The sequence below is a fragment of the Neophocaena asiaeorientalis genome, unplaced genomic scaffold (genome assembly GCF_003031525.2).
Source record: "Neophocaena asiaeorientalis asiaeorientalis breed wild unplaced genomic scaffold, Neophocaena_asiaeorientalis_V1.1 scaffold371, whole genome shotgun sequence".
Lineage (NCBI taxonomy): Eukaryota > Metazoa > Chordata > Mammalia > Artiodactyla > Phocoenidae > Neophocaena > Neophocaena asiaeorientalis.
Genome location: NW_020172369.1, coordinates 855,320 through 865,828, shown reverse-complemented (window position 1 = coordinate 865,828; position 10,509 = coordinate 855,320). Strand labels below are relative to the sequence as shown.

General features: G+C 36.0%; 1 protein-coding gene across 2 annotated transcripts in view; it reads right to left on the bottom strand.

Moving 5' to 3' along the window:
• Positions 1-10,509, bottom strand: part of CA1 (carbonic anhydrase 1) — a 47,843-nt gene that overhangs the window by 23,960 nt on the left and 13,374 nt on the right. The window lies entirely within an intron of this gene.

The window sequence follows — 10,509 nt, the reverse complement described above, 5'->3', positions numbered from 1 at the left end:
GTGGAGAAACTGGAGCTGTTTCTTCTGCTTGAAATACTCCTTGCCTGTAATGCCCTGTTGCTGGCTCCTTCTCATCATTCGGATTTCAGATTCAGTGCCATCCACTCAGATCTTCCTGACCTTTCTAAACTTAACTTCTTCACTTTTGCCAGTCACTTTCTACCCATTACCCTGATTTATTTCTTCAGAGCTCTTATCACCATCTAAAATTATCTTGTTTGTCGTTGCACTTGCTTACTGTGTGTCTCCCCTCCTTAGAAGGAAAACCTCATAAGAGTCCTGAGCACTTTGTCTAGTACCTGTGGGTATCTAAATATTTGTTGAATGCCTAAAAAAAGAAACTATGGAAAGACCCTAAAGTATAAAAGAACTTGGTGTATTCTAGGAAATGAAATCAGGCCTTTGGGTCTTGTCACATTAATGGCCCCCAATGAATCTTGCCTCCTGGCATCCATGCTCTTATGAAGCTGTCTCCCACATTGACTTTGGGCTTGGCCACATGACTTCTTTGGCCAATGGGGCATCCATGAACAACATAAGTTTGATAAGTGCTTATTCAGAACACAGATGAGCCATGAGAGAGAGCCCTGTCTGGTCTTGCCTCCTTCAAATGGAAATACCACTTGGAGAGCAAAGCCCTGTCATCCCAGAGTCCCAGTTAAACTTTTCTTCCTGCTGATCTTCTGGTTAAATACAGCTGCATGAGTGGCAAAACCAGAAGAACAACCCTCCTAATCCCCTGAACACCCACACCACAGAAATGTGAGATAAAAAATAGTTGCTTTAAATCACAGAGTTTTTGGGTGATCTGTTACCTGCAAAAGAACTGGACCAAAGCTGAAGCACAGTGAGCAGGGCAAAGTGATATGAAATGGGTTTAGAGAAGTAGACAGGGAAACAATCATTCAGAGCCTTAAACATGTAAAGTTATTTTATATTAAATGTGATGGGAAATTATTAATAGGTTTGAAAGAAAGAAAGAATTTATGATTGAAGGGATCATTTAGGGGGCTATTCCAGTCATCTATTGATGTTTTGACTAATGGAATATGGTGAAAGAAACTTTACTGTTTTCCAGGCTCAGGCCTCGAGACTGACACCTTCTACTTTCTTTCTCCAGAAATAATCTCTTGGAGGCCTGAGCCTCCATTTAAAAAGTTGATCCTCTGCTGTAGAAATCATGTTAAGGGGTCCTAAGTCACAGAGCCCCCCAGGTTCAACAGGATGGGATCTACTCTAGCTATCTTTGGGAAGAGTCCAGTCTGCCATAAGGCCCCAGATATTATCTTTCATTCCTCACAATAACACTCTTAAGTCATTAATATCATTTTAATTTTTATGGATCAGAAAAATAAAGTTTAGTTGGGTTATACCACTTTGTTTAAACTTTCATAGAGGTAGAAATTCCAAAAGCAGACTATTTCTACTATAAGAGATTAGATAGGATCTGGATTGGTAATATATGAGAACCTTAATGGCAGAAAGAGGAGAGGCAAACATTGTTACAGTCAGGGAGAAGATAAGAGAAAAGGAAGGAATATTCTAGGAAAGCAACTCTTTCTTCTCACCGCTCTTTTCCCAAACTATACCCCACCCCAAGTACCTTCAGTGACAGCTATAACCACAATCGCTGAAGAATACCTCCTTCTAAGTTTTCCACACTACAATTGCTTCAAATCCCTTTAGAAGGAAAACAGAATTATTAAAATATTTTTTTGCAGTAGTTAATAGCTAAAAGCTGGAAACAAATATCATCTAACAGAGAAATGGGCAAATACATTGTGACATTGCCCTACAATGGAGTATAAACAGAACTATATGCATCAACACAGATAAATCTCAAAAATGTAAGCAAACTAAGCAAAAAAAAGTTAAATTGGATAACAATGGATATAGTATAACACCAATTACATAAAGTGTAAAATATACATAACAATGCAAAATATTATTTATGGATTTATACTATGTAGTAATAACAAACAATATAATTGAGGAAAGTAACCATGAATTTCAGGTGATCATGGTCACCTCTAGGAAGGAAAAAATAGAAAAAGAACAGGAGGTATAGACTAAGAGCTTTAATTGTATCAATAAGTTCTTATTTCCTTAAAAAAAAAAAAAAGCAAAATGACAGGTAGAAGCCAAAGAAACTGTCTTTAAAATGGATTTTGTAAGATCAGAGGCCAAAGCAAAATTGTCTAAGGGCCCAGCTGACAAATTGCGACAACTTGGGAGACATTCGACCCATTAGTTCACAAAATACCACATAGTACCTTGAACACAGTGGGAACTGAAAGAAGTAAACTGTAACTTGATACCTTGAAGTAGTGCAGTTGGGGGAAAAAAATGCATGGATTTTACCCTAGTCAGGGATGTAGCATTCCCACAAAGGTTTTCAGCAGCCAAGGTAGTGGGATGACACCTCTCAAACTGCTTTTGAGGTAAGTAAGAATATAACAGGAAGACAGATGAAGGAACATGAGCAGACTTGCCTCTAAACATACAAAACATCCTGAAAGACTCCAAGGGTGAAAATGGGGTGAGGTTTTGAATGAGGTGGGAGTATAGAGAATCTTATTCTAGCAGGTCAGATCAAGAAATCAGTGATTTAATTTGCCTTATAGGTTGGTGGGTGAGGCCTAGGGAAATATAAGTTATACTTAAAAATAGAAAAACCTGTATTAGTTAACATAAAGAAAAATGAGGTTTGACCAAATGCAAATGATAACATCAGGACCTTTTGAATTTTAATTATAATTGGTGGAGAGGGTTTGAAAGGAGAAAAACAAAGGGCCTCAAACTAAAAGAAAGGCTAACATGGAGATAAAAGTGAGGCAGAAAGGGTTGCTGGAGAAACAGAAGACCAATTTTGTTGAAGATTATTTTCTTTTCTCTTCATCTTTGCAAGAACCCAGTGGAAGCTGCTTACAGTGGTACTTTACATCTAGTTGACAACTTAGTGAAAGTTATAGTAAAGCTCATTTTACCATGGCCCATGATGAACACTGGCCTCCTTCAGTTACTCTGGAATACCCAGATTCTCTGAAAACTGAGCCCTAAAGTAAGCACAACTGGCTAAAAAACATTTACTAGTGTTATATATGACATACCAATGAGGAGACCAAATTCCTTGGAGGAACCAGAGAGCTTGTGGTAATGTTCCAGACAGATTATGTTTCTTGGTTGTAGCATTTGGTTAAATGGAAGAAATTAAAAAACAAAAGACATAAAGATACAGAAAGAACAGTTTAAGCTCCATTAAATTTTTGTCAGCCAGTCTTTGGGAACAAATTACATAGTCCTTTTCCTATAACTTCTTCCAGGAAAATAAAAAATATGAGATTTTATAGGTTTTTTTTAATCACCTGCAACCCTACATGCATGAAATAGTCACTTTTTCATATATTAAATAGAAAATTAAGCCAACCAGATTTTATTTATAAGTTGAAATACCAGCATCCCCTGAAAGTAGGCATACATGTGTTTTAAAGACACTACTCACCTTTACTTGTCAACCTATCAGGTGAAAATTAAATATCAAAATTGGCCCAGGAGGTGGGTTCAAGATGGTGGCCTACAAAGATCCTGAAGTCATCTTCTCCCAAAGACACAACAAATCTGCAACTACATATGGAATAATTCCCTCTGAATAGGACATGAAAATTAGATGAACAGAGTCTCCACAACAAAGGGTAAAAGGGTATCATTGAGATAGGTAGGAAAAACTGAGATATGGTCATGCTGAGGAAAAAACCATATCCCAGCCTTGGTGATCCACAGTCAGGAAGGATCACAAAGGTAAGATTATTTTCCCTGAGAAGAAAGAGATTTGAACTCCACATCAGGCATCCCAACCCTTAGATCCTGCACAGAAGAGATGAGCTTCCAAAACACCTGGCTTTGAAGATCAATGGGAAATCCAGGAAAACTATTAAAACTACAGGGAATGGGAAACTCACTCTTAAAGGGCTTGCACACAGACTTGACCCCAAAACCAGCACAAAAGCATTAGATTGAAAATTGCATGGACCATAGGTAAAGGAGATCCACTTACTAACTTTGAAGTATCTGCTGGAGAGGCAGGGACCAGTTGGAATGCTCTCTCTGGGGACTGAGACACTGACAGGAGCCACCTTGTTAACGTCAGCACAGGTGGCATTTTGGAAATCTCCATCTAACATATTAGCCCCAGTGGGCACACCTGCAGAGAGTCTTGCTCACCCCTGCAACCTAGCCAGGACTTACAGCTGATTGGGCAATAACCACATCCACCAGCACCTGGCAGCATCCATGGCCAGGCCCCATAGCAGTTCTGAGGTCCAGCTCTGCCCACCAATGCCCAGCAGCTGTCATGGCTGGGTTCCAGAGCCATTCCAGGGGCTATCCAGTGCACTGCAGCAGCAGCTTCAGCCTTACCACAACAGGAGAGTGTATGCAGCCCACATAGGAGACATCACTTGAGCATCTGGCTCTGGTGGATAGTTGGGAGTGCACTTCTGAGCCTCACAGGACATATCCTACATAAGTGTACTCCTTTAAGACTGGGAGAGGCAGCAGATTTACTCAGTACATAAAAACAAAAACAGAGAATTAGGCAAAATGAGGAGACACAGAAATATGTTCCTATCAAAACAACAAGACAAAACCTCAGAAAATGATCTAAAGAAAACATAGATAAACAATCTACCTGGTAAAATGCTAAAAGTAATTGGTCATAAAGATGTTCACTGAACTTAGGAAATGAATGGACCACACAGTGAGAACTTCAACAAAGAGACAGAAAATATAAGAAAATGCCAAACAAGTTATAATTGAACTGAAAAATACACCAGAGGAATTCAACAGCAGATTGGATGAAGTAGAGGAATGAATCAATGAGCTGGAAGACAAAGCAATGGAACTCACCCAGACAGAGCAGCAAAACAAAAACAGAATTTAAAATAGGGAAGATACTTTAAGGGACTTTTGGTACAACATCAAACAGAATAACATTCACATTATAGGGGGTCCCTGAAGGACAAGAGAGAAGAAAAATTATTTGAAGATATAGTGGCTGAAAACTTCCTTAATCTGTAAAAGAAACAGATATTCAGGCCCAAGAAGCCCAGAGTGTTTCAAATGTGATGAACTCAAAGAGACACACACCAAGACACATTATAATTAAAATGGTAAAAATGAAGTATAAAGAGACAATCCTAAAAGCAGCAAGAGAAAAACAATTTGTTATATACACAGGAAACCCTGTAAGGCTATCAGCAGATTTTTCAGCAGAAAGCTTATAGGCCAGAGACAGTAACATGACATATTCAAAGTGCTAAAAGGAAAAAAACATCTTTCAAATCAAGAATTCTCTACCCAACAATGTTATCACTCATAACTGAAGGAAAGTTTAAAAGTTTCTCAGACAAACAAAAGCTAAGGGAGTTCACCACCACTATATTGGCCCGACAATGTTAAAAGGGGCTCTTTAAGCTGAAAGAAATGGTACTAATTAATAATAAGAAAATGTATGAAAGTAAAAATCTCACTGGAAAAGGTAAATATATAATAAAGGTAGTATATCAATCACTTATAAAGCAGGCATACAAGTTAAAGACAAAACTAGTAAAATTAACTAAAATTACAAGAATTAGCTAAGAGGTACATAAACTAAAAAGATGTAAAGTGTATCATCAAAAGTATAAAAGGGGGGAAAATAAAGCTTTGGAATGTATTCAAATTTAAGTTGCTATAAACTACTTACATAAGATGTTATATGTGAGCCTCATGGTTGACTACAGGGAAAAATCTTATAGTAAATACTCAAAAAGAAATGAAAAAGGAATCTAAACATAACACTGCAGAAAGCTAACAAGACACAAGGGAAGAGAGCAAGAGAAGCAGAAAGAAACAGAGAGGTACCACAAAACAGCCAGAAAACAGTGAACAAATTTGCAATAAGTACATACCTCTCAATAATTACTCTAAATGTAAGTGGACAAAATTCTCCAATCAAAAGACACAGAATGGATGAATAGATTTAAAAAAATCTATATGCTGCCTACAAGAGACTCACTTCAGAAGTGGGGACACACAGACTGAAAGTGAAGGGTTAGAAAAAGATATTCCATGCAAACACAAATAAAAGAAAGCTACAGTAGTTATACACATATCAGACAAAATAGACTTTAAAGACTATAATAAAAAACAAAAGCATTACATAATGATAAAATGGTCAATAAGCAAGAAGATATAACATTTATAAATATATATGCTGCCAACATAGGAGTACCAACATATATAAAGCAGATATTAATAGACCTAAAGGGTCCATTACAATAATAGTAGGAGACTTTAACACCACACTTACATCAATAGATTGACCATCCAGACAGAAAATCAATAAGGAAAGAGCAGACTAAAATAACACATTATCAGATGCACTTAATAGATATATATATAGATATAGAACATTACATCCAAAAGCAGAAGAATGCACATTTTTCATGGGTGCACATGGAACATTCTCCAGGATAGATCACATGTTAGGTCACAAAACAAGTCTCAATAATTTCAAGAAAATTAAAGTCACATCAAGCATCTTTTCCAACCACAATGGTATGAAACTAGAAATCGATCACAAGGGAAAGAATTGGAAAAACCACAAAAACATGGAGATTAGACAACACGCTACTGAATAACCAGTGAGTCAAAGAAATCAAAGAAGAAATTTAAAAAATACCTATAGAGAAATGAAAACAGAAATACAACATACCAAAATTTAAGGAATGCAGCAAAGTGGTTCTGAGAGGGAAGTTCATAGCAATACAGGCTACCTCAAGAAAGAAGCAAACAAATAATTTCCAAATAAATGATCTGACTTTATACACCTAGAGGAACTGGAAAAAGAACAAAGACCAAAATTAGTAGAAGGAAGACAATAATAAATGTCAGAGAGGAATAAGTGAAATAGAGGCCAAAACTACAATAGAAAAGATCAATAAAACTAAGTCAAGAAAAGAAGAGAGGGCTCAAATAAAATCAGAAATAAAAGAGAAGTTACAACTGATACCACAGAATAGACTACTATGAACAGTTATATGCTAACAAATTGCACAACCTAGAAGAAATAGATAAATTTCCAGAAACATATGGTCTTCCAGGACTGGACCATGAAGGAATAGAAAATCTAAATTGACCGATTACTAATCAGGAGATTGAAATGGTAATCAAAAGGCACACAAGAAACAAAAGACCAGAACCAGAATTTTCACTGGCAAATTCTACAAAACATTCAAAGAAGATTTAAGAACTATCCTCAAACTCTTCCAAAAAATTGAAGATGAGGGAAAACTTCCAAACACATTTTACAAAGCCAGCATTACCCTATTACCAAAAGCAGACAAGGACAACACAGAAAAGAAAATTATAGACCAATATTCTTGACAAGCATTGATACAAAAATCCTCAATAAAATATTAGCAAACTGAATTCAATACATTAAAAGGATCATACACCATGAATAACTGGAATTTATTCCACAGATGCAAGGATGGTTCAACATTTGCAAACCAATCAAATGTGATACATGACATTAACAAAACGAAGAATGAAAATTATACTATTATCTCAATAGATACAGAGAAAACTTTTGACAAAATTTATCAGCTATTTATGATAAAAACTCTCAACAAAATGGGTATAGAAGGACCATAACTCAACATAATAAAGGCCATATATGACAAACCCACAGATAACATCACATTCAACAGCAAAAAGCTGAAAGCTTTTCCTTTTAAGATCAGGGACAAGACAAAAATTCCCACTCTTGCCACTGTTATTCAAAATAGTATTGGAAGTCCTAGTCGCAGCAATTAGGCTAGAAATAAAAGACATCCAAATCAGAAAAGAAGAAACAAAGCTGTCACTATTTGCAGATGACACGATACCATATATAGAAAAACTATAAAAACTTCACCCAAAACTTGTTAGGACTAATGAATTCAGGAAAGTTGCAGGATACACAATCAATATACAGAAATCTGTAGGGTTTCTGTACATTAATAATGAACTAACAGAAAGAGAAATTAAGAAAATAATCCCCCATACAATTGCAACAAAAAGAATAGAATATCTAGGAATAAATTTAACCAAGGAGATGAAAGACTTGTATATTAAAAACTATTAAACACTGATGAAAGAAATTAAAGAAGATATCAGAAAATGCAAAGATATTCTGTGCTCATGGATAAGAAAAATTAATATTGCTAAAATGTCCAAACTACCCAAAGCAATATCTATCAAAATGCCAATGGCATATTTCACAGAACTAGAACAAACAATTCTAAAATTTGTATGAAAACATAAAGGACTCCAAATAGCCAAAACAATCTTGAGAAAGAAGAACAAAACCAGAGGTATCAAGCTCCTGGATTTCAAATCATACTACAAAGCTATAGCAATCAAAACAATATAGTACTGACCCAATAGCAGACATATAGATCCATGGAACAGAATTGAGAGTCCCAAAATAAAACAATACACATGGACAACTAATACACAAGGAGAAATGAACATACAATGGAGAAAGGACAGTCTCTTCAATAAATAGTGCTGGGAAAACTGGACAGCTACATGCAAAAGAATGAAAGTAGACTGCTATCTCACACCATACACAAACATTAACTCAAAGTGGATTAAAACCTTGAATGTAAGACCAGAAACAATCAAATTCCTACAAGAAAACATAAGTGGTAACTTCAATGACATCAGTTTTAGTTATGTTTTTGTGGATCTGACTCCAAAGGCAAGGGGACAAAAGCCAAAATAAACAAACAAGACTACATCGAAATAGAAGACTTTTGTTGAGTGAAGGAAACCATCATCAAAATGAAAAGGCAATCATAAATAGATCTACAGTGAATATTGTGGTACATGACTCTTTTTGATAGCCAAGACATGGAAGCAACCTAAGTGTCCATTGACAGATGAATGGATAAAGAAGATGTGGCACATATATACAATGGAATATTACTCAGCCATACAAATAAATGAAATTTAGTTATTTGTAGTGAAGTGGATGGATGTAGAGTCTGTCATATAGAGTGAAGTTAAGTCAGAAAGAGAAAAACAAATACCATATGCTAACACATGTATATGGAATCTAAGAGAAAAAAAGGTTCTGAAGAACCTAGGGGTCCGACAGGAATAAAGACGCAGACTTAGAGAATGGACTTGAGGACATGGTGGGCGGAAGAGTAAGCTAGTATGAAGTGAGAGAGTGGCATGGACACATATACACTACAAAATGTAAAATAGACAGTTAGTGGGAAGCAGCCACATAGCACAGGGAGATCAGCTCGGTGCTTTGTGATCACCTAGAGGGGTGGGATAGGGAGGATGGGATGGAGATGCAAGAGGGAAGAGATATGGGAACATATGTATATGTATAACTGATTCACTTTGATATAAAGCAGAAACTAACACACCATTGTAAAGCAATTATACTCCAATAAAGATGTAAAAAAAAAATGAAAAGGCAACCTACTGAATGCAAGAAGATATTTGCAAATCATGTATTCAATAAGGTGGTAATATCAAAAATATATGAAGGCTTCATACAATTCAACAAAAATCCCAAAACAACCTGATTTTAAAATGGACAGAGGATGTGAAAAGACATTTTTCCCAAAGAAGCCATAGAGATGGCCAACAGGCACATGAAAAGTTCAACATTCCTCTCGGGGAAGTGCAAATCAAAACTTTAAGGAGGTGTCACCTCACACCTGTTAGAATGGCTGTTCTAAAAAAGTCAAGGAATAACAAGTGTTGGAGAGGATGTGGAGGAAATAGAACCCTTGTACACTGTTTATGGGACTTTAAACTGGTACAGCCACTATGGAAAACAGTACCAAGATTCCTCAAAAGATTAAAAATAAAAATACCATATGACCAAGCTATTTCACTTCTGGGTATTTATCCAAAGAACATGAAAACAATAATTCAAAAAGATATATACACCTATGTTCATTGCAGCATTATTTACAATAGCCAAGATATGGAAACAACCTAAGTGTCCATCAATGGATGAATGGATAAAGAAGATGTGGTATATATATACATATATATATATATATGTATGTATATATATACACACACACACACAATGAAATACTACTCAGCTATATAGAAGAATGAAATTCTGACATTTGTGACAACATGGATGAACCTTGAAGATATTATGGTAGTGAAATAAGACAGAGAAAGATAAGTATTGATTACTATATGATTTTACTCCTATGTGGAGTCTAAAAACAAAACAAAACAAACTTCACAAATAAAATAAAACAAAACAAAAAACAAACTCATAGATACAGAGAATGGATTAGTGGTTGCCAGAGGGGAAAAGGGTTGGAGGGTGGGCAAAAGTGGGTGATACGGGTCAACTGTATGGTGATGGATGGTAACCAGACTTGTGGTGATGATGACCCTGTAATGTGTATAGGTGTTGAACTATAACACTGTTCACCT